Here is a 25,873-nt window from a genome sequence, read left to right on the forward strand (position 1 = left end):
GCAGTGATCCTTCTGTCAAAGGGTAAAGATCTTTCAATGATGTCGATAGAAAGCTACTGGCAAAGATTTTTTTCTGGTGTTTATCACCAGTGGCAGGCAGTTTGTTATCCCACCGCCAGCACTGTTCGGTCCAAGGTAGAAGCACTTTCTCAGCAGTGTTAGCTGTCTGGAAGGCCTTGGATCGCTGTAGGGCTGCTGGTTGGGGTAAATTTTTGCTGACATTGGATCAGGCTAAGGCCTTTGATTGGGTTAATCATAAGTACTTATGGCTCCTTCTTGGCAAATATTGCCTGGAGGGGGGTTTCATTGATTGGCTCAAGATTTTGTACAAAGGAGCTGAAAGCTTTCCTCTGGTTAATGGTTGGGTCGGGCAGCCCTATGCGGTCGGTTCAGGTGTGCCTCAGGGGTGTCCATTGAGTCCACTGTTATATGTGTTTGCAATCGACCCCTTCATTAGAAGACTAGAGAGTGGACCATTGTGTGGGGTACCTTTGGGCATCGCTGGTGAGCCTCCTTTGAAGGTTGTGGCCTATGCTGATGATGTTTCTGTTTTTATCTCTGGGACTGCGGAGGCGCAGGAGGTGGTCTCAGTGATAAGGAAGTATGCAGAGGCATCAGGTTCAAAGGTCAACCAGGACAAGTGTGAAGCTTTCTGGGTGGGCGTGGAAGGTGAGAGCTTTGTTCTCCCGGACGACTTCCCGGAGCCCCAACTAAAAATTTGAGTTCTAGGCATTGATTTCGGCCCAGGTGACTATGGTCATGCAAATTGGGGGAACAGGCTGAAGAATGCCGATGTCAAGGTGGCAAGCTGGAAAGGTTGGCAGCTTTCCTTCAGGGAAAAGGTTGATCTGATCAAGACATACCTGATTCCGATTTTTCTGTATGTAAGTTTTTTTTGCGTTTTGCCAGTTTCTCTCTATACCAGGGTCTATAGTTGTTTCTTCCAGCTGTTATGGGGGAACAGAATAAACCTTGTCAAAAGGAATATGACTTACCTTCCTAGGTGGGAGGGTGGTCTAGGGATGATCAACCCTGTAGTCTTTTTCTCTCTGATGCTTGCGAAGTACAATCTTGGTAACATGTTAGCAGAGAGACCGCCTGGGTGGGTTGGTATTTTCCAGTCCTGGTTTAGGCCCTTTCTGCGAGACTGGGAAAATGGTGGGCCAGTGAAAAGCCTGAGGGTCAAGCATGATAAGCTCCCAGCTTATGTTGCCCCGTGTTTGAAAATGCTTTGGCAGTGGCAGGTATCAGCAGGAGAAATAAGATCTCTTCCAAGGAAACTTCTTGAGAACCGGATCATGAGCTCTGCTTTTCACGAGCCACTGACCTTGAAGGATTGCCCAAGCCTGGTTTTGGGGGTGGGTTTTGCGAGAATCCCAATGAAGTTTAGGGATCAGGCTTGGCTTGCCTTTCATGGAAAACTATATGTGAAGGGCAACTTGAAGTATTTTCCATGAGTGATCGGGGCTACCCGAGAGTGTGGAGGAGTGGTGAAGTCCATGGATCACTTTCTACTTCAGTGCCCTTTTAATATAGAGGTGTACAAGAGGGTGGGGAGGGCTTTGAGTATACCCTTCCTCCCCCATGTGAGTTATGCAGAGTGGGTGTATGGGGCATTCCAGACTCATCGGGATTATGATTTGGAAACACTTTTTTTAGTTAGTCTAGTAGTCCGTTATTTCACGTGGAGTGCACTGTGTCAGGTATCCTTACGGTGTAAAATCCTCCCTGTCGAAGTGGTGGTGCAGGACATTCTGGGTGAGGTTGGGAAGATTCAGGGTCTTGAGAAAGGCAGGTGGCAGCAGGAGGCCTGGATAAGGGTGTGGAGGAATATCAGGACTCTGTAGCTGCTGCCTGTTGATCTCGGGGTGTGCGGCTTTTCTTTGTATTCTTGATTCACTCCCCTAGATTTTCAAGATCAAATCTATTTTTGATAAAAGGCTACATGCATGGTGACGGTGATGTTCCTTAGTCTGGCTCTCTCCCGTAGGGATTGTGTTGTGCGCAATTTGGTTTGTACCATTTATTATGTTCTTGTTTTGTATAATCATATTCAATTATTTTGTAAATATGTTTTATTTATTTATTATGGTTTTATTGCATATAAGTTGTTGTTTGTAAGATTTTTCAATAAACAAAATTAACCCCTCATAATGGGCACATCAGGTGTACAGACCCAGGAAATCAGCACAAGGATGGTGGGAACCCCTCATAATGGGCACAGAAGGTGTACAGACCTGGGAACTCAAGACAGGGATGGTGGGAACCCCTCATAATGGGCACAGCAGGTGTGCAGTCCGGAAAACTCAGCACAGGGATGATGGAAACCCCTCTTAATGGGCACAGCAGGTGTACAGACCTGGGAACTCAACACAGGGATGGTGGGAGCTCCTCTTAATGGGCACACCAGGAGTACAGACTGGAAAACTCAGCACAGGGATGGTGGGAATCACTCATAATGGGCACAGCAGGTATACAGACCTGGGAACTCAACACAGGGATAGTGGGAGCTCCTCATAATGGGCACACCAGGTGTACAGACCGGAAAACTCAGCACAGGGATGGTGGGAATCACTCATAATGTACTCAGCAGGTATACAGACCCGGTAAATCAGCACAGGGATGGTGTGAACCACACATAATGGGCACAGCAGGTGTACAGACCCAGAAAAACAGCACAGAGATGGTGGGAACTCCTCATAATGGGCACAGCAGGTGTACAGACCCGGGAACTCAACACAGGGATGGTGGGAACCCCTCATAATGGGCACAGCAGGTGTACAGACCCGGGAACTCAGCACAGGGATGGTGGGAACTCCTCATAATGGGCACAGCAGGTGTACAGACCCGGGAACTCAGCACAGGGGTGGTGGGAACCCCTCATAATGGACACAGCAGTTGTACAGACCCAGGAACTCAACACAGGGATGGTGGGAACTCCTCATAATGGGCACAGCAGGTGTACAGACCTGGGAACTCAGCACAGGAATGTTGGGAACTCTTCGTAATGGTCACAGCAGGTGTACAGACCCGGGAACTCAGCACAGGGATGGTGGGAACTCCTCATAATGGGCACAGCAGGTGTACAGACCCGGGAACTCAGCACAGGGATGGTGGGAACTCCTCATAATGGGCACAGCAGGTGTACAGACCCGGGAACTCAGCACAGGGGTGGTGGGAACCCCTCATAATGGACACAGCAGGTGTACAGACCTGGGAACTCAAGACAGGGATGGTGGGAACCCCTCATAATGGGCACAGCAGGTGTGCAGTCCGGAAAACTCAGCACAGGGATGATGGAAACCCCTCTTAATGGGCACAGCAGGTGTACAGACCTGGGAACTCAACACAGGGATGGTGGGAGCTCCTCATAATGGGCACACCAGGAGTACAGACTGGAAAACTCAGCACAGGGATGGTGGGAATCACTCATAATGGGCACAGCAGGTATACAGACCTGGGAACTCAACACAGGGATAGTGGGAGCTCCTCATAATGGGCACACCAGGTGTACAGACCGGAAAACTCAGCACAGGGATGGTGGGAATCACTCATAATGTACTCAGCAGGTATACAGACCCGGTAAATCAGCACAGGGATGGTGTGAACCACACATAATGGGCACAGCAGGTGTACAGACCCGGAAACTCAACACAGGGATGGTGGGAACCCCTCATAATGGGCACAGCAGGTGTACAGACCCGGGAACTCAGCACAGGGATGGTGGGAACTCCTCATAATGGGCACAGCAGGTGTACAGACCCGGGAACTCAGCACAGGGGTGGTGGGAACCCCTCATAATGGACACAGCAGTTGTACAGACCCAGGAACTCAACACAGGGATGGTGGGAACTCCTCATAATGGGCACAGCAGGTGTACAGACCTGGGAACTCAGCACAGGAATGTTGGGAACTCTTCGTAATGGTCACAGCAGGTGTACAGACCCGGGAACTCAGCACAGGGATGGTGGGAACTCCTCATAATGGGCACAGCAGGTGTACAGACCCGGGAACTCAGCACAGGGATGGTGGGAACTCCTCATAATGGGCACAGCAGGTGTACAGACCCGGGAACTCAGCACAGGGATGGTGGGAACCCCTCATAATGGACACAGCAGTTGTACAGACCCAGGAACTCAACACAGGGATGGTGGGAACTCCTCATAATGGGCACAGCAGGTGTACAGACCTGGGAACTCAGCACGGGGATGTTGGGAACTCTTCATAATGGTCACAGCAAGTGTACAGTAACTCACCAATAGGTTTGATCACCTACCAGACACCGAGATATCATTTCTAGGTGGAGTGGCCCTTTTAATAAGAATATTTTGGGATTTACAGGCCATGTGTACAGAGTGAATGGACTGCTGGGAAACTATCTATATTCAGCATTATTCTACACACACAATAGGATGTAAAATGAGGAAAATCATAAAATAAACACCTAAATATTCCTCTAAAATATTCTTACTAACATTAAAAAATTTATATTTTTTTTTTATGGAAAGAGTAGTTGATGCTTGAAACAGACTTCCAGCAGAGGTAGTGAGTCAGTCAACAGTAAGTGAATTCAAAATAAGATCTATACTGAGACAAAAAATAAATTTAGAAAAAAATCCTTGAGGTGATATGACCCGCTCACATCCTGATGATTATCTCTGTATTACATTGTTACGATTGTATTCCTCCTCCAATAATAATAATATTAATGGTTTCATGCTTTCTTCCCTGCAGGGACCAGCAACCAATAGAACCCCCTCAGCCCTCCTAGGGCTGCCAGTGTTCCCCTATTAATTCTTCTACCAGACCTTCACTGGGCCATAATTACAGCTCAATATTTACAATGATTGGTGTGAGAATTCATTTAATACTCCCAGCAGATCAATAACTCTATTGGGTGAGATCATTTATCATCTGTGATCGGACGGACGGTGACATTGCACACATTCATCCCACACACTCTATATATACACACCTATAGGCCACTGTGTCCTGCTGGTCTGGAGGATAATGGTGCATCAGCCAAACATTTCTGTCCTGACTGGTAGACGTTGCCTCAGGTCAGCGCAATAAAACACATAAACCAGAGGAGCCTATAATAGAAAAGGATCTGGGGATCTGTGATCTGGTCAGGTCACAGAGACGTAATAAAGACAAAAACAAAGTCTAGAGGAAAGTAGGGGATTACCGCATTATAGGGGATCCACCAAATGAGAATTTATAGGATCATGATGGATCCAGCGGATGAAGGGTCACAGGATTGTAAATCCTGTTGATCCAAAAGTCAAAGAAAAACAGAAGTATGGAAAATCCATTAAGTGATGAGTTACAGAATTATGAAAGATTCACCTATTAAGGGATTACAGGATTATTGGGGATCCAGCAGTGATTACAGTATTGTTAGGGATCCAACAATCGAAGGGTTACAGGACTAAATAAGATTCTGGGCTCAATCATTATGAGGGATCCAGAAGTTTGGGGGGGGGGGTTACAGAATCAGGCACAGTCCAACAGATGAGGGGTTGTAGGATAATGAAGGATCCAATGCTTGACTGGTTATAGGATTGTGGGTTACAATATCATGAAAGATCTGTCAGTTGAAGGGTTACAGTATTATGAAGGATCTGGTAGTTGATGGGTTATAGTATTATGAAGGTTCTGGTAGTTGATGGGTTACAGTATCATGAAGGATCTGGTAGTTGATGGGTTACAGTATTATTAAAGATCTGGTAGTTGATGGGTTGCAATATCATGAAAGATCTGTTAGTTGATGGGTTACAGTATTATGAAGGTTCTGGCAGTTGAAGGGTTACAGTATTATGAAGGATCTGGTAGTTGATGGGTTGCAGTATTATGAAGGATCTGGTAGTTGATGGGTTACATTACTATGAAGGTTCTGGTAATTGATGGGTTACAGTATTATGAAGGATCTGGTAGTTGATGGGTTACAGTATTATGAAGGATCTGGTAGTTGATGGGTTACAGTATTATGAAGGATCTGGTAGTTGATGGGTTACAGTATTATGAAGGATCTGATAGTTGATGGGTTACAATATCATAATAGATCTGTCAGTTGAAGGGTTACAGTATTATGAAGGATCTGGTCATTGATGGGTTACATTACTATGAAGGTTCTGGTAATTGATGGGTTACAGTATTATGAAGGATCTGGTAGTTGATGGGTTACAGTATTATGAAGGATCTGGTAGTTGATGGGTTACAGTTTTATGAAGGATCTGGTAGTTGATGGGTTACAGTATTATGAAGGATCTGGTAGTTGATGGATTACAATATTATGAAGGATCTGGTAGTTGATGGGTTACAGTATTATGAAGATTATGGTAGTTGATGGGTTACAGTATTATGAAGATTATGGTAGTTGATGGGTTACAGTATTATGAAGATTCTGGTAGTTGATGGGTTACATTATTATGAAGGATCTGGTAATTGATGGGTTACAGTATTATGAAAGATCTGGTAGTTAGATCTTTCATGATATTGTAACCCAACTATCAGATCTTTCATAATAACATAACCCATCAACTACCAGATCCTTCATAATACTGTAACCCATCAACTAACTGATCTTTCAGGATATTGTAACCCGTTAGTTGAAGGGTTACAGTATTATGAAGGATCTGGTAGTTGATGGGTTACAATGATATGAAGGATCTGGTAGTTGATGGGTTGCAATATTATGAAAGATCATTAGCAAGACCTCATCTGGAATATGCAGTTCAGTTTTGGACACTAGTTCACAAAAAGGATATCAGGGAAGTGGAGAAAGTACAGAGAAGGGCAACCAAACTGATAAGAGGCATGGAGGAGATCAGCTATGAGGAAAGATTACAGGAGCTGAATTTATTCTCTCTTGAGAAGAGGAGATTAAAGGGGAATATGATCAACATCTATAAATACATAAGGGGTCCATATATAGTGAACTTGGTGTTGAGTTATTCACTTTAAGGTCATTACAGAGGACAAGGGGGCACTCTTTACATCTAGAGGAAAAAAGATTTCATCTCCAAATACGGAAAGGTTTCTTTACAGTAAGAGCTGTGAACATGTGGAATATACTCCCTCCAGAGGTGGTTCTGGCCACCTCAGTAGATTGCTTTAAAAAGGCCTGGATTCTTTCCTACATGTACATAATATAACTAGGTACTAATATTTTGTAGGTAAAGTTGATCCAGAAAAAATCTGATTGCCTCTCAGGGGATCAGGAAGGAATTTTTCCCCTGCTGTAGCAAATTGGATCATGCTTTGCTGGGTTTTTTCACCTTCCCCTGGATCAACTGTGGGTGAAGGATTGTGTATATGGGATTGTATTTTTTTTTTCTTTTTGGTTGCACTAGATGTGTCTTTTTTCAACCTCACTAACTATGTAACTATGAAGGGTTACAGTATTATGAAGGATCTGGCAGTTAATGGGTTACAGTATTATGAACGATCTGGCAATTTGAGGGTTACAGGATAATTAGGAAATTGGCAGGAAGACTATGAGAAAACTGTCAGTTGATTGGTGGAAAGTAAATGAAGGATCCGGCATTTGAAGGGTTACAATTATAATGAGGGATCAATTTGTAGAAGGATAACCAGGAATTTGGCAGTTGAAGGTTAACAAGATGAGAGATATGGTAGTTAGGGGGTTACATGATAAAGAGGTATCCAGCAATTGATGGGTTGCAGGAAAATGAGGCATCCAGCTGTTGAAGCATTACAGGATTATGAAGGATGTGGCAGCTGAGGGGTTTACAGAATAACAAGGGGTCTGGCAGTTAAAGGATCACAGAATACTAGCAGTTGAACAGTTACAGGATAGTCAGGGGTCTGGCAGATGAAGGGTTACATGTTGATGAGGGGTCTAGCAGTTGAAGGGTTTCATGTTTATGATAGTATGGCAGTTGAAGGGTTAAAGAATGAAGGGTCTGGTCGTTGAGGGGTTACATGTTGATGAGGGGTCTGGCAATTGAGGGGTTGCAGGTCAATGAGGGGTCTGGTAGTTGAAGGGTTACATGTTGATGAAGGGTCTGGCAGATGAAGGGTTACATGTTGATGAGGGGTCTGGTAGTTGAAGGGTTACATGTTGATGAGGAGTCTGGCAGTTGAAGGGTTACATGTTGATTAGGGGTCTGGCAGTTGAAGGGTTACGTGTTGATGAGGGGTCTGGCAGTTGAAGGGTTACGTGTTGATGAGGGGTCTGGCAGTTGAAGGGTTACGTGTTGATGAGGGATCTGGCAGTTGAAGGGTTACGTGTTGATAAAGGGTCTGGCAGTTGAAGGGTTACATGTTGATGAGGGGTCTGGTAGTTGAAGGGTTACATGTTGATGAGGAGTCTGGCAGTTGAAGGGTTACATGTTGATTAGGGGTCTGGCAGTTGAAGGGTTACGTGTTGATTAGGGGTCTGGCAGTTGAAGGGTTACGTGTTGATGAGGGATCTGGCAGTTGAAGGGTTACGTGTTGATAAAGGGTCTGGCAGTTGAAGGGTTACATGTTGATTAGGGGTCTGGCAGTTGAAGGGTTACGTGTTGATGAGGGATCTGGCAGTTGAAGGGTTACGTGTTGATGAGGGATCTGGCAGTTGAAGGGTTACGTGTTGATGAGGGATCTGGCAGTTGAAGGGTTACATGTTGATGAGGGGTCTGGTAGTTGAAGGGTTACGTGTTGATGAGGTGTCTGGCAGTTGAAGGGTTACGTGTTGATGAGGGGTCTGGCAGTTGAAGGGTTACATGTTGATGAGGGGTCTGGTAGTTGAAGGGTTGTAGGATTTGGGTTGGCCCCACCCCCTCAGGTAGTGACATCACACATACAGAGATGATCATACACAGTACACTGCAGACTGATCTCTCTCCATCATTGCACCATCATCCTCATCCTCATCATCCTCATCCTCCTCCTCACACTGCATCACTGCACCTGGGATCTCTGCAGCCCCCTCCCCCTCCACTCAGCATGTCAGCTGTCTGATCCTCACCGGTGATGCAGAATCTGGGGGTGGTGTGACCCCCAAAAGGTGAAATCACTGCAACATCACAGGGTGAGTACAGCTACTGGAGACCCTCCATCCTCTGTATATACAATCTATAGACAATGATGTGTGAATTTACTGCATCCCCCTCTGGACATGGATCTATATATTCTATAGGAATGTACATACATCACAGGCTGTATAGAAGGGGCCGGCATAGAGGTTGGTGTATTGTATATTGTCTGCTTGTGTATGATCGGATGGTCTTGTTGTGCACAGTGCAGGATGTATACACAGCTGTAGGGGATTTGCATTTGATCTCCAGGCCTGCGGTTGTACTGCCCAGCAAACATCTGTACACCCCTCTGTACACCCCTCTGTACACCCCTCTGTACATCCCTCCGTACATCCCTCTGTACATCCCTCCGTACACCCCTCTGTACATCCCTCCGTACATGCCTCTGTACACCCCTCTGTACATCCTTGTACACCTCCCGCTATATGGAAGCAGGCTCCACACTGCCTGGACACCCATCACTTCCAGTGTGTGTGTGTGTGTGTGTGTGTGTGTGTGTGTTACGTTACATGTGTGTAATAAATTATGTGTTTGTGTGTATTAAATTGTGTGTATTACAGTGTGTGTGTGTAATAAATTATGTGTGTGTGTGTTCCATTACATGTGTGTAATAAATTATGTGTTTGTGTGTATTAACTTACTTGTGTGTGTGTGTTACATTATGTGTGTGTGTGTGTAATAAATTATGTGTGTGTCTATTGCAGTGAATATGTGTATATTCAAATGTGTGTGTGCCATTACGTGTGTGTCTGTGCATGTTCCATTATGTGTGTATTCCTGTGTTTGTGTGTATTCTGAGACCTGTGTGTGTGTGTGTGTGTATTCCATGACGTGTGTGTGTGTGTGCGTGTTCCATTATGTGTATTCCATTGTGCGTGTGTCTGTCTTTGTGTGTGTATTCCATGACGTGTGTGTGTGTGTGTATTCCAGTGTGTGTGTGTGTGTGTGTGTATTCCAGTGTGTGTGTATTCCAGTGTGTGTATGTCTATTGCAGTGTGTGTATTCCATTACGTGTATTCCAGTGTGTCTGTGTGTGTATTCCATTACAAGTGTGTGTGTGTGTGTGTATTCCATGACGTGTGTGTGTGTATGCCTATTACAATGTGTGTGTGAGTGTGTGTATGTATATTCCATTATGTGTGTGTGTATTCTATTCTTAGTGTGCATTCCATTATGTGTGTAAATTCCATTACATATGTGTGAATTCTGTAAGGGGTGTGTATGTGATGAAGAGATGACACTTCATTGGGATAGTAGTAGCAGAGGATACAATCGTTCCTCATTATCATACAATAAACATATACACAACAATCTGCTCTATGTCAGGATAATCCCAGATCAGACCTGCAGATAATATCCCGCTCATCCCCGTACAATCTCCTCGTTTCCAGGATGAGTGGCGGGGAGATCCCTGGAAATTGTTGTGTCTTCTATTTGGGGGATTCATCTATCAGGACAGGGTGTGGAAGAGTTGTAGCTATGGAGTGTGTGTGTGTGTCTCATTGTGTGTCTCATTGTGTGTGTGTCTCATTGTGTGTGTGTCTCATTGTGTGTGTGTCTGTGTGTGTGTGTGTGTATGTGTGTCTGTCTGTGTGTGTATGTGTGTCTGTGTGTGTGTCTCATTTTGTGTGTGTGTGTCTCTCATTATGTGTGTGTGTGTGTGTGTGTGTGTGTGTGTGTGTCTCTCATTATGTGTGTGTGTGTGTGTGTCTCTCATTGTGTGTGTGTGTGTGTGTGTGTCTCTCATTATGTGTGTGTGTCTCATTGTGTGTGTGTGTGTGTACATGATTGCATATGCTGTGTGTATGTGTATTATGTGTACAGTATGTCTATATGTGTGTGTGTGTGTGTGTGTGTGTGGTTTTATCCAGGGTCACAGATCACTGATCGCTCTCCTGATTGTAGAAATAAAAGAAGAGGAACCATCACCCCGACTTGAACAGTGGACAGATGTCTCTGATCTCTATGCTTTGTTTCTTGGTCTTTGTACATTGTACAGGATTAGTAAATCCAGTATTGAAATGTTTTGTAAAATGTTGTTTGCCAACATTTGAAGAAGTGACTCTAGGGGTACATCATGTACCATCATCTGAAAACGGCTGTACCCGGGCATGTTTGTGGTTGTATCTAATACTTCTCAACTGCTCCATACTGATCTGTGGTGTGATACTATGTGAAGTGTGTGGATACAATGTAACAATACAAGTAGCTGTCCAGTGCTGATCTGAGGTCTGATACAATATGACAGTGTGTACAGTGCCTTGAAAAAGTATTCACACCCCTGGATATTTTCCACATTTTGTCATGTTACAACCAAAAACGTAAATGTATTGTATTGGGATTTTATGTGATGGACCAACACAAAGTGGCACATAATGGTGAAGTGGAAGGAAAATGATAAATGGTTTTCAACATTTTTTACAAATAAATACATGAAAAGTGTGGAGTGTATTTGTATTCAGCCCCCCGGAGTCAATACTTTGTAGAACCTCCTTTCACTGCAATTACAGCTGCAAGTCTTTTTGGATACGTCTCTATCAGCTTTGCACATCGGAGAGAGGGACATTTTTGCCCATTCTACAAAATATCTCAAGCTCTGTCGGATTGGATGGAGAGCGTCTGTGAACAGCAATTTTCAAGTCTTGCCACAGATTCTCAATTAGATTTAGGTCTGGACTTTGACTGGGCCATTCTAACATATGAATATGCTTTGATCTAAACCATTCCATTGTAGCTCTGGCTGTATGTTTAGGGTTGTTGTCCTGCTGGAAGGTGAGCCTCCATCCCAGTCTCAATTCTTTTGCAGACTCTAATGCCACGTACACACGAGCGGAATGTCCGACAGAAAAAGCCAGACGGAAGCTTTTCATCGTATATTCCGATCGTGTGTAGGCCTCATCAGACTTTTTTTTTTTGAAAATTCTGACGGACCTAGAAAGAGAACATGTTCTAAATATTTCCGACGGAACCAATTCCTATCGGGAAAACCGATCGTCTGTATGCTGTTCCGACAGACCAAAAACGACGCATGCTCTGAAGCAAGTACGAGACGGAAGCTATTGGCTACTGGCCATTGAACTTCCTTTTTCTAGTCCCGTCGTACGTCACCGCGTTCTTGACGATCGGACTTTGGTGTGATCGTGTGTACAAAAGACAGTTTCAGCGGAATTCCGTTGGAACTTCGTCGGAAAAACCTTCAGAGTTTATTCCGACGGGAAAACCGGTCTAGTGTACGTGGCATAACAGGTTTTCTTCTAAGATTGCCCTGTATTTGGCTCCATCCATCTTCCCATCAACTCTGACCAGCTTCCCTGTCCCTGCTAAAGAAAAGCATCCCCACAACATGATGCTGCCACCACCATGTTTCACGGTGAGGATGGTGTGTTCAGGGTGATGTGCAGTGTTAGTTTTCCGACACATATATCGTTTTGCTTTTAGGCCAAAAAGTTCAATTTTGGTCTCATCTGACCAGAGCAACTTCTTCCACATGTTTGCTGTGTCCCCCACATGGCTTCTCACAAACTGCAAACGGGACTTCTTATGGCTTTCTACCAACAATGACTTTCTTCTTCCACTCTTCCATAAAGGTCAGATTTGTGGAGAGCACGACTAATAGTTGTCCTGTGGACAGATTCTCCCACCTGAGCTGTGGATCTCTGCAGCTCCTCCAGAGTTACCATGGGCCTCTTGGCTGCTTCTCTGATGAATGTTCTCCTTGCCCGGCCTGTCAGTTTAGGTGGACAGCCATGTCTTGGTAGGTTTGCAGTTGTCCCATAATCTTTTCATTTTTGGATGATGGATTGAACAGTGCTCCGTGAGATGTTCAAAGCTTGGGATATTTTTTTTTATAACCTAACCCTGCTTTAAACTTCTCCACAACTTTATCCCTGACCTGTCTATTGACCTGACCTGTGTTCCTTGGCCTTCGTGATGCTGTTTGTTCACTAAGGCTCTCTAACAAATCTATGAGGGCTTCACAGAACAGCAGTATTTATACTGAGATTAAATTACACACAGGTGGACTCTATTTACTAATTAGGTGACTTCTGAAGACAATTGGTTCCACTAGATTTTAGCTAGGGGTATCAGAGTAAAGGGGGCTGAATACAAATGCACACCACACTTTCACATATTTATTTGTAAAAAAAATGTTGAAAACCATTTATCATTTTCCTTCCACTTCACAATTATGTGCCACTTTGTGTTGGTCAATCCCATAAAATCCCAATAAAATACAGTTACGTTTTTGGTTGTAACATGACAAAATGTGGAAAATTTCAAGGGGTATGAATACTTTTTCAAGGGACTGTAGATATAATGTAATAATACTGGGAGCTGTCCAGTGCTGATCTGAGGTCTGATACTATGTGAAGTGTGTGGATACAATGTAACAATACAGGGAGCTGTCCAGTGCTGATCTGAGGTGTGCTAGCCTTCCATACTCTCCAGCATTGTAGTCTAGAGGCTAGCCTTCAATATACTGCAGCATTTTAGTCTAGAGGCTAGCTTTCCATACGCTCCAGCATTTTAGTCTAGAGGCTAGCCTTCCATATGTTCCAGCATTTTAGTCTAGAGGCTAGCCTTCCATGTTCTCCAGCATTTTAGTCTAGAGACTAGCTTTCCATACGCTCAAGCATTTTAGTCTAGAGGCTAGCCTTCCATACGCTTCAACATTTTAGTCTAGAGGCTAGCCTTCCATACTCTCCAGCATTTTAGTCTAGAGGCTAGCTTTCCATACGCTCAAGCATTTTATTCTAGAGGCTAGCCTTACATACGCTCCAGCATTTTAGTCTAGAGGCTAGCCTTCCATACGCTCAAGCATTTTAGTCTGGAGGCTATCTTTCCATACACTCCAGCATTTTAGTCTAGAGGCTAGCCTTCCATACACTCCAGCATTTTAGTCTAGAGGCTAGCCTTCCATACACTCCAGCATTTTAGTTTAGAGGCTAGCCTTCCATGCGCTCCAGCATTTTAGTCTAGAGGCTAGCCTTCCATGCGCTCCAGCATTTTAGTCTAGAGGCTAGCCTTCCATACGCTCCAGCATTTTAGTCTGTGGGGCTGAATTCCATACGCTCCAGCATTGTAGTAATTTTTGTATAAAAAAAACCTTTCCTCGTGGAAACTGTGGCCATTTGCCTCACCCGGGGGATCCCTTCTTGACCCCCAAAGCTCAGTCCTGAGTCTATCAGAAAATATCCCAGCACTGTCCTTTAGTATTTATAACTGTGGATACTTTTAGCTGGTAATTTTTTCAATTCTCTTAAATTTGACCATAAAGAACACTTCCTATACTGTTCAGAACATTTCCTTTCCTTCATATATATCCGTTGTTCTACAGGCTAAGTGGACCTGCAAATATTTTTACTTTTTTTTTTTTTATTATTTAGTTGCTTGCCATTTGAACCACCTCTAAATCTCCTGTAATCTTTTTTTACTTCATGGCACCAAAATGTGAGCCTATACTAAAGATGTGGCCCTACAACTTTTCATCTGTTCAACTTTCACCCTGAGCCCAGCAAGTTAATGCAAAGGTTCCTTCATGTTAAAAAAAAGAAGTTGAAAAATTCTGGTTTATAGTATATTCGTGTCATGTTTTACATCCCAGGATTCTATTTTCTTTTCCATACATCGCTTGGCATTGAGTGCCTTGGCTTGGCTTGCTTCTAACCAAATTCCCAAATCTTTTCAGTGCTCTATTTTCTGGTAACAAGATGGAAATTAGCAGTGTGTCATCAGGGAGACCTTCCTGTCCCAGAGGAAGACGTGTCAGTGTTGCTTATCTCTTCTGCTGCTATCTTCTTCTGATTATCTTCACATCTTGGGACTTTATTTATCTATATGCGGCCCTTCCTCCATCTGTCACACAATTCAGCCACAGCTGCTTTGGAAAATTCCAGAGATAGCTGACTGTATAACTATTAACAGAGTTTCTGCAAATGTTATATGGGTTTTCCAGGACATTTCACCTCAATCCTGGTTATTGCTACTCTATATAACCCTCTTGACCATCAAATCTACATAAACTTGTTGGTGTTGGACAACTCATTCCAAAAAAATGGGTATTAAAATGGGGCTGACCCATATTTATGGCTATAACATTCTCCACTCTTTTGGGGAGGTTTTTCGGAAGATTTTGGAGTGGGTCTGTGGGAATTTGTACCCATTTGTGAGGTCAGGTACTGATGTTGAATGAGAAGACCTGGCTCACAAACTGCAATTCAATTCATCCCAAAGGTGTTCGGTAGGGTTGAGGTCCAGAGATTCTGAGTGGGGTTGAGATCCAAAGGTGTTCATTAGAGTTGAGGTCTAAAGGTTTTCAGTAGGGTTAAGGTCCCCAGGTGTTCAGTAGGGTTAGGGTCCAAAGGTATTTGGTAGGGTTGAGGTCCAAAGATGTTTAGTAGGAGTGGTGTCCAAAGGTGTTTGGTAGGAGTGGTGTCCAAAGATGTTTAGTAGGAGTGGGGTCCAAAGGTGTTTAGTAGGAGTGGGGTCCAAAGGTGTTTAGTAGGCGCGATGTCCAAAGGTGTTTAGTGGGACCCAAAGGTGTTTAAAAGGAGTGGGGTCCAAAGGCCTTGATTAGGGTTGAGGTCCAAAGGCATTGTTAGGGTTGAGGCCCAAAGATGTTGAGTAGGGTTGAGGCCCAAAGATGTTGAGTAGGGTTGAGGCCCAAAGACGTTGAGTAGGGTTGAGGCCCAAAGACGTTGAGTAGGGTTGAGGCCCAAAGACGTTGAGTAGGGTTGAGGCCCAAAGACGTTGAGTAGGGTTGAGGCCCAAAGACGTTGAGTAGGGTTGAGGCCCAAAGACGTTGAGTAGGGTTGAGGCCCAAAGACGTTGAGTAGGGTTGAGGCCCAAAGACGTTGAGTAGGGTTGAGGCCCAAAGACGTTGAGTAGGGTTGAGGCCCAAAGGTGTTTAGTAGGGTTGAGGTCAGGGCTCAGTGCAGGACACAAGTTCATCCACACCAAACTGTTTATAATATGTCTTTATAGCTTTGTACACAGGGGCACAGTCATGCTGGAAGAGAAAAGGGTTTTCCCCAAGCTGTTACCATAATGTTGGAAGAACACAATTCTCTACAGTGTCTTTTTATGCTGCAGTATTAAACTGTATCTATACTCAAAACCAAAAATGTAATATATTGCAGCTTACCTGTTTTTAGGTGTGGTAGCTGCATTCGTTTTCCTTTTTAGTTTATTTTTAATCTATTTTCCCCAGTGATCCTGCAAGTAAGTCTGTTATTTTTCAACTTCCTTTAACAGATCAAGCTGTCCGGTGAAAGTGTGAGAGGGTTGAGGCAACCCATTTACAACTGACAGGGTGCTTACAATGGTCAGCTTTTATTCAATAATCTAAAACCTTTATCCCAATAGGGGGAAAAAAAGATTGTTTCTGTAACTGCTTCCAAAGTGTTAACTCTCATTTGTTAGTCAAGTCCACCTAAATCTTCAAGAACAGCTATCACTACCCTCTCTTCAGATTGACAATGCTGTTGTCCAAGTGTGTCTTCATTGCTCCTCCATCCAGAGTAAGAAAAACTTAGGACTGGAAGTGTGTTACTGGCAGGATCATCAGGTGAAAATAAAGGGACGCTCCATCATTTAGAGGGGTTCACATATGTCTAGGCATATAGTATATGCTGAACATAGGAAATAAAGTCATATATTGTGTGGATTATTGGGGTAATCCGAACTCTTTTATTGCTGATCAAGGCAACCCACAGGATCACCATGACACAAATCTGCATTTTCAGATGGGGGGGGACAGAAAATACAAAATTCATGTTTTTTTTTATAAAGGTTCTCTTCTTAGGTAGTACCTCTCCATTACCCCTCCTTCCCTCTCTTCTTCATATTTCATATTTTCCTGTAAATAGAGCTGTTGATCTTTCAAAGATACCTGTAGCCATGGCACATCTACTGTATCCTTGGCAATGTGTTTGGCAAGTGTTTTTCATTTTGTAACATAATAGAACACGTTATCTGACAAAGCACACTGGCCTGAAAAGAATAAGACCATGAAAAGCAACCAATAACACCGACGCTGTAGTAGTTTCCATGGCAACAATAGACGCCAGAGGGAGATAGCCTATCCATAGGAGAGAATGCCGTCTCTGCAGTCCTGGGTGTAATGGATAGGTAAGGACTGTATCTGTACAAAGAGCTTGAAATGATGAGGGTGACCTTTTATACAGTTCCTGTCTAAGAGTCCCTGAAAGTTGAAACAGGGACTGCAATGCCAAGAGCAATGGAATGATGCACACATCTGTATAAGGAGCTTGAGATAATGAGGGTTACCTCACACACAGTTCCTCTCCAAAGTTCCCTGAAAGTCGGAACAGGGACTGCAATAGCTAGAGCAATGGAACGGCACAGGTGCCAAGAAATCAGAACTCGGACTTGAACTTGGGAGCGCTACTGTCAACTAAGCACAGGTGATGCTTATTTGACACCATTTTGGTGCACCACTTTGGTGCACCCAAAGTTCACCAAGTCCAGCAGAGCATAGAGCCGGGTCACAAGTTGAGTTTGATAACAGTTGAGCAGAAAGGCACCAAATCATGAGCAGAATTAAGGTCAAGGACGAGCAGAGGTTGGCAACATGTGGGCAGCTTGGTGTAGAATCAGTAGGTAATATCTTGGTCAAGAGTCCAGGCTGAGGTTGGTAACAAACATAGACAGGTGAGGAATATCCAGAGGCAGGTTAGACGAAAGCCGGGTCAATAAATCAAGCAGGGTCAAGATCAGGGTTAATAGAAACTCGAGCCGAATGACTATTTAGCAATGATCTCATGCAGAACTCATTTTTAAATATCCCTGTAAGTGCCAGTATCTGTGGGGGATGTGCCTGTGCATCCAGCTGCTCACTGCTATGTGCACGTTCCTATGCATGTATGTGTGAACACATGTCCATGAGCCTTATGACTGGCGTGACCTTTCACATGATGTTCCTGACATGGCTACAAAGTCATGGCAGAGATACGGCTCACTGTAGTGATGGGCCCCATCTTGTGATGTGAGCGTTGCTGGTGTTGATCTCAGAATGTTGGAGAGGTAGTGCTAATTATCTTCACATCTTGGGACTGTATTTATCTGCATGAGGCCCTATTGCCATCTGTCACACTATCCAGTTACAGCTGCTTTGGAAAATTCCAGAGATAACTGACTCTATAACTATTAACAGAGTTTCTGTTTAAAAATATGCGTAGCAAATGTTATCTGCTTGTCTGGGACCTTTCCCATTGACCTGGTTATTGCTACACTATATAACCAAAATTTTGTAGACCCCTGACCATCACAGCTACATGAGCTTGTTGATTATGGACACCCTTTTCCAAAAACTGGGTATTAAAATGGAGGTGACCTGTCTTTATGGCTATAACATTCTCCATTTTTCTGGGAAGGCTTTCCACAAGATGTTGGAGTGTGTCTGTGAGAATTTGCGCCTGTTGGTGAGGTCGGGTACTGATGTTGGATGAGATGATCTGACTCACAATCAGCATTCCAATTCATTCCAGAGGTGTTCAGTAGGGTGGAGGTCCAAAGGTGTTCAACAGGGTTGAGGTCCGAAGGTGTTCAGAACGGTTTAGGTCCGAAGGTGTTCAGAACGGTTTAGGTCTGAAGGTGTTCAGCATGGCTGAGGACTGAAGGTGTTCAGCATGGCTGAGGACTGAAGGTGTTCAGCATGGCTGAGGACTGAAGGTGTTCAGCATGGCTGAGGACTGAAGGCGTTCAGCATGGCTGAGGACTGAAGGCGTTCAGCATGGCTGAGGACTGAAGGCGTTCAGCATGGCTGAGGACTGAAGGCGTTCAGCAGGGCTGAGTGAGGTCTGAAGGTGTTCAGCAGGGCTGAGGTCTGAAGGTGTTCAGCAGGGCTGAGGTCTGAAGGTGTTCAGCAGGGCTGAGGTCTGAAGGTGTTCAGCAGGGCTGAGATCCAAAGCTGTTTAGCAGGGCTGAGATCCAAAGCTGTTTACCAGGATTGAGGTCCGAAGGTGTTTAGCAGGATTGAGGTCTGAAGACGTTTAGCAGGATTGAAGTCCAAAGGTGTTTAGTAGGACTGAGATCTGAAGGTGTTTAGCAGGGCTGAGATCTGAAGGTGTTTAGCAGGGCTGAGATCTGAAGGTGTTTAGCAGGGCTGAGATCTGAAGGTGTTTAGCAGGGCTGAGATCCAAAGCTGTTTAGCAGGGCTGAGATCCAAAGCTGTTTACCAGGATTGAGGTCCGAAGGTGTTTAGCAGGATTGAGGTCTGAAGACGTTTAGCAGGATTGAAGTCCAAAGGTGTTTAGTAGGACTGAGATCTGAAGGTGTTTAGCAGGGCTGAGATCTGAAGGTGATTAGCAGGGCTGAGATCCGAAGGTGTTTAGCAGGGCTGAGATCCGAAGGTGTTTAGCAGGGCTGAGATCCGAAGGTGTTTAGCAGGGCTGAGATCCGAAGGTGTTTAGCAGGGCTGAGATCCGAAGGTGTTTAGCAGGGCTGAGATCCGAAGGTGTTTAGCAGGGCTGAGATCCGAAGGTGTTTAGCAGGGCTGAGATCCGAAGGTGTTTAGCAGGGCTGAGATCCGAAGGTGTTTAGCAGGGCTGAGATCCGAAGGTGTTTAGCAGGGCTGAGATCCGAAGGTGTTTAGCAGGGCTGAGATCCGAAGGTGTTTAGCAGGGCTGAGATCCGAAGGTGTTTAGCAGGGCTGAGATCCGAAGGTGTTTAGCAGGGCTGAGATCCGAAGGTGTTTAGCAGGGCTGAGATCCGAAGGTGTTCAGTAGGGTTGAGGTCAGGGTTCTGTGCAAGACACTTGAGCAGAGGTTGGCAATGTGTGGGCAGCAAGATACAGAACCAATACCTTGTGTGAATGTTCTTAAGCACGTAAGCATGAGCACATGTGGATAAGCCTTATGGTTGGCACAACCTTTCACATGATGTTTTGGGTGTTTTTAGCACTTTTAGAATTCTCATTAAACATAAAAACCTAGAGGAGTAACAGCAAACAAAGACCGTGGGGTCCTTTTGAGTGTGGGTATTTATTTACTGTATTTATTTGTATCTCTTTTTTTTAACCTTTTGTTTGAGTATTGTTTTACATTTGTCTCAAACATGTTGGGAGCCACTTACTGTTGACTGTCTCACTACCTCTGCTGGAAGTCTGTTCCAAGCATCAACTAATCTTTGGGTAAAAAAAAGTGCAGAAACACATACAAATCCATTTAACCTCATTTGCTATTGGTCCCGTTCACATCTATGCAGTATGGAAAAGGTGCAGGCAATTCAATGGAAGCACATAAAAAAACGCATGGAAAATGTATGTATAAGCATTTTTAGTGCGTCTTTGGTATGATTTTGTGTTTAACAACCAGTCTACTCCTACAAAAAAAAACAGCATGCAAAAATTGGAATAACACTAATATAAGCCACATCCGTATAAACTTGAATTTAGGGAAGAAAGGTAGAGAGCCAATGAAGGCTCTCATTCGAACTTTATGGGCACGATGGAGGAGAGTATAGTAAAATTGATACTGTATTTAACAATGAATCATATTAGACAAGTCAAGTAGAAAAAGATAAAAAAAAATACTATAAACACATAATAGTCATAAATCTATGATGTGTACAGAAGGTTGACACCAAGTAGACAGCAGTGAACCCCTATGCGTCAACGCGTTTTGCTATTTTGCTTCATCAGGACACACTTGGGGGTAGTTGAAAGGAACAGGTCTCACTATCTTGTCGGCATAAGAGTATCCCCACATGGAGATCTCCCAGATGATCACCAAAGAATCACCGTGTAGATGGGGAGGCAGATTCTACCAATGCTAGCAACCGTATATTGGGCTGGTAGCACAGAAATATAGACATAAATATCACCTCATACACTTCACCGGGGGTAAACCGTGAAAACCGGAATCATTGGGGGGGAGAAGGAAGAGGAAGAAAAAAGGTAAAAATAGAGCCTTTTCGACTTGATTTAGTCCGCAATATCAGGGATCTCAATATTCATCCTCATGGACATATATATATCCCTTTAAAACTGACATTATCGGTCTCTCCTATATCTATCCCAAGTAAGTGTGGCTATATAAGCTCCAACGGTGTATTCTAACAGGCATCAGTAACAGGTTCATTGTATCCCCCGGGAAGGTATTGACCAGAAAAACCAAAAACAGCATGAAAACGCATTAAGTACGTGTTACAAAAACACACAAAAAAATGTGTGAAAAGCAAATGCAAATGCATAAGGTCAGTTTTGAACTTTCCTCCTGCTAGTTTGAGGTAATGTCCTGGTCTTCTTGGTCTCTTGTTGATGTTGATGAGCGGAAAGTGGGCTCATTGTGGAGCGTTCCACAATTGTTACGCTTACATTTATATTTGTTTGGTTCAGTACTGCTCATACACCAGGGTGGAGAATATAGCAGAAGAAATAGGGTGTGCTTGTGTTATAGGATGAATGCAAACTCTTCGAGATTTATAATACTATCTGATAAAATGGGGTATTTGTTAACACATACCTTGCACTATTTTATAAGGGGGATGTAAGTTGTATGTTACCTTGGGGGTCTCCAATATTTTCAGTAGCAGGCCAATTTGTACAGTTTTATAATTGAAAGGTTAACACTTTAATGGCTGAATAAATAGTCTCCAGTGACCCCAGCCTCTCTTGTTACTAATGACCCCAGTGTCTCCAGTACCCCCAAGCTCCTGTGTCTCTGGTGACTCAAGGGATTCCTGCACCTCTACTGACCTTTTAATCTCCAGTGTCCCCAGCCTCTCCTGCGTCTCTAATGACCCCAGAGTCTCCAGTGATCCCAGTATCTCCAGTACCTACCTCCACACTCCTGTGTCTCTAGAGACCCCAGTATCTCCAGTGACTCCTGTGTCTCTACTGACCTTATAGTCTCCAGTGACCACAACCTCTCTTGTTACTAATGACCCCAGTGTCTCCAGTACCCCCAAGCTCCTGTATCTCTAGTGACTCCAATATCTCCAGGGACTCCTGTATCTCTAGTGACCCCAGAGTCTCCAGTGACACCAGCCTCTTTTGTGTCTCTAATGACCCCAGTGTCTTCAGTGATCTCAGTGTCTCCAGCACCCCCAAGCTCTTGTGTTTCTAGTGAACCCAATGTCTCCAGTGATTCCTGTGCCTCTAGTGATCCCAGAGTCTCCAGTCACCCCAGCATCTCCTGCGTCTCTAATATCCCCAGTGTCTCCAGTGACCCCAGAGTCTCCAGTGACTCCTGTATCTCTAGTGACCCCAGAGTCTCCAGTGACTCCTGTGTCTCTAGTACCCCAAGTTCTTGTGTTTCTACTTAGAATACATTGACATTGACCCTAGCCTCTCCCATGTCTCTAATGACACATCAGTGTCTCAATGAACCCAGTGTCTCCAGTACACCACAAGCTCCTGTGTTTCTAGTGAACCCAGTATCTCCAGTGACTCCTGTGTCTCTAGTAACCCCAGAGTCTCCAATGATCCCAGCATCCCCTGTGTCTCTAAAGACCCCAGTATCTCCAGTATCCCTAAGCTCCTGTGTCTCTAGTGATCCCATGGTCTCTAATGACCCCAGTATTGCCAGTACCTTCAAGCTCTTGTGTCTATAGTGACCTCAGTATCTCCAGTGACTCCTGTGTCTCTAGTGACCTTAGAGTTTCCAGTGACCCCAACACCTCCTGTGTCTCTAGTGATCCCAGGGTCTCTAATGACCTCAGTGTCTCCAGTACCCTCAAGATCATGTTTCTTTAGTGACTTCCATGTCTTCATTTACTGCTGTGTCTCTAGTGACCCAAAAGTCTCCAGTGACTCCAGCTTCTCCTGTGTCTCTAATGACCCTAGTGTCTCCAATGACCCCAGCATCCCCTGTGTCTCTAATGACTCCAGTGACTCTAATGACCCCAGTACCTCTACTACCCCCAAGCTCCTGTGTCTCTAGTGACCCCAGTATCTCCAGTACCCCCAAGCTCTTAAGTCTATACCAACCCCAGTGTCTCCAGTAACTCTTGTGTCTCTAGTGACCATAGAGTTTCCAGTGACCCCAGTCTATCCTGTGTTTCCAATGACCCCAGTGTCTCCAGTGACTCCTGTGTCTCTAGTGACCTTAAAGTTTCCAGTGACCCCAACCTCCCCTGTGTTTCTAATGACCCCAGTGTCTCCGGTACCCCCAAGCTCACGTGTCTATAGTGACCCCAGTGTCTCCATTTAATCTTGTGTCTCCAGTGACCCCAGCGTCTTCCGTGTCTCTAGTAAACCCAGAGTCTCCAGTGACCTCAGCATCTTTAGTGACCCCTGGGCTTCTGTGTATATCTTTTACTTTTAAAGGTAAAGGAGAGATTTAGGGTCTTTTTGACACCAGATCTCTCCATAAAGAGGACCTGTCATACTTATTTCTATTACAAGGGATGTTTAAATGATCAAAAAAATAAAAAAATAAAAGGGACATTGGAAAAATTAAAAATAAGGGAAAAAAATGTAAAGCACCCCTATCCCTCTGTGCTCGCGTGCAGAAGCAAATTTTTTGCTAGAAAATTACTTAGAGCCGCAAACATTATATACATTTTTTTTTTTTTTTAAACCAACAGGTGAAAATGTAAATAAGTGAAGTGCACATAAATTACTATTGCACAGTAGCGCTCATAAAAAGTTTGCTAAAAAGTAGGTTAACAAAAATGTATTTAAACACATCTATTCATAAATAAATGTCCATAAAGAAAATGTGAAAATATCTTGCAATTCCACATTAACGACAGTCCTCTTAAAAAATGAAAAACATGTGCAAAAATTATATTCACACCAATTCCTCCACAGTGAAAATGGGAGTTTAACTCCCTTAGGAAACAGGTTTACCAAATGTTGTTGCCATTCACTCTCGTGTTTGGCAAATAAGCTCAGAGATAGTATTGAAGAGCTGCTGTAAACGCCACCCTCCTTTTTCAAATGCCTGACTGAGGTCTCTATATGTAGGAAAAAAATGCCTCCAATAGTGTAAAATCCCTTAAGATGATGGATGTATTAAAAATATATTGCACATACATCAAATACAAGTAAAACAAGCCTTCATGTTACATGGTACAGGAGATGCCAGGAGGCACTGTGCTAGGATCTCACCACTCCTTCACTCGCTGAGCTTCAGATCGCCTTCCCAGCCTCAGCATACAGTTGCCTTGTAGCCACGCTCCCACGCGTTTCTTCACTTCCAACTTCATCACAGGGGGTGGCGACGCAGTACAGCAACCAAGCTAAAATATACCCCTCCTTCCTAATTAGCCAATGGACATTAAATTTAAATTTAATGTCCATTGGCTAATTAGCTTCAGTGAGGAGCTAGGAGTATTGCAACCAAAACTGACTGTTCCCATTTTTTGCTTTGGCCATTGGACCACCTATCTGTAGACCAATGATCAACTGAAGGATCCCACATGGTGCTCCATGTTGTAGTGGCTTAGTGTTATCAGCCTGCAACAGGAAATACAGTTACTGGCATGATCTCCAGGGAAGGAACAATGCAACCGATTCACATAAAACAATTGACATGAAGCCAAATGTCTGTAATAGATTTGGGGTTCACATATAGCTTAAGTTTCTTTTTTTCTCTTTTAGAGCTTTCCTCTCTTTCTTCCTTAACCTCTTGTCTACCAAAGTATGTGTATAAATGTCCTGGCATTCAGGGGATTAAAGCCAGTTCAAACCAACTGCGGTGGTATTGTTTCTTAACCTTTATGTGAGATTGATCTGGGAAACACCCAATCACTTTTACAGCACCAGAAAGGTGCTGCCCCTCCTTATCCTTTGGTTCCTGCCCTGAGCTCTTGAACCAGTCCAACCAGTTAATTAGCATATTAGCATATGAGTCGGGGAAGCCTAGATTCTAAATACAATGCATGTTATCAAGTACCTGATTGTGGAGTCCAAAATGATGAGGGTGGCCTCTTCTGCAATTCCTGCCCAAGCACCCCAGGTAGTGGACACAGGGACTGCTAGGGCAGTGGAAGGGTGCAGGTGCCAGGAAACTGTTGTAGTGAACCGAAGCTTGGAAACATAGGAGTCCTTCCAGTGGTAGTATGGAGTCTGGTCACAAGACTTGTTCAGCAGCCAGGCAGACAGGTGTAGGGTCAAGATCAAGGTCAGGAACAGGCAGAAGTCAGTAATGTGTTGGCAGCGAGGCACCAAGTCGGGAAGCGATGTCAGAAATCCAAGCCAAGATCCGTAACACAAGCAAGCAGATATAACAGGCAGGGGTGATCCGAGAGAGGTGACAGACATAGCCTGGTCAGGAACAAGGTTAGCAGACATTCTAGAACCAGAGACACAAGAACCAGAGCTGAAGACAATCCAACACTGAGGCCAGGCAGACTCTCGCTTTAAATAGGCTGTGGGGCACCACGATCTGTGGTTGTGTGTGTACGAGCACACCTTTGTGTACACACACTTGCCTGCATGTACGCACCAATGCTCCTACGCATGCTCATTTTTCCTGTTTGGTTAGGCTTCTATGCTCCCGATCCTGCACATGCGCATAAGAATGAGCACCTACTGCACAGAAATAAGCATCTGCTCTACGAGATCCCTGGCACATGAGCCTAATATGTTATTCCATATTTATGCTATAAAAATCACTAAAATAGCCATAGCAACACAACTGGCCACATTGTTCTGCGCTTTCCCCAAGCAGGCCACAGTAAAATGTTCCTATTGTTCAGGAGGAGATAGAGGAACCTCAAATCCCCATTTCCTCCTGTAACTAATGAACCCTGAAGCGAGATGGGTTACATCACTTCCGGGTTCCCAGCTGCCATTAAGTGGCTACTGTAGCTGGGGAAACATCATTTGTACTCTTTTATCTGCAGTAGCGGTCAGGGGA

General features: G+C 44.2%; 1 protein-coding gene across 3 annotated transcripts in view; it reads left to right on the top strand.

Annotated features, from left to right (window-relative positions):
• Nucleotides 1-25,873, top strand: part of FNDC4 (fibronectin type III domain containing 4) — an 89,794-nt gene that overhangs the window by 31,151 nt on the left and 32,770 nt on the right. Inside the window, exon 1 of one of the 3 annotated variants that reach the window (XM_073624710.1) lies at nt 8,763-9,037. The exons of 1 other annotated variant lie outside the window; for it this stretch is intronic. The gene's annotated coding sequence lies outside the window, so the exon portion shown is untranslated. Of the gene's footprint in view, nt 1-8,762; nt 9,038-25,873 lie in introns of those variants that run through there. One more of the 3 variants, XM_073624713.1, reaches the window with a different exon arrangement.

The sequence above is a fragment of the Aquarana catesbeiana genome, linkage group LG04 (assembly GCF_042186555.1).
Source record: "Aquarana catesbeiana isolate 2022-GZ linkage group LG04, ASM4218655v1, whole genome shotgun sequence".
NCBI classification, from domain to species: domain Eukaryota; kingdom Metazoa; phylum Chordata; class Amphibia; order Anura; family Ranidae; genus Aquarana; species Aquarana catesbeiana.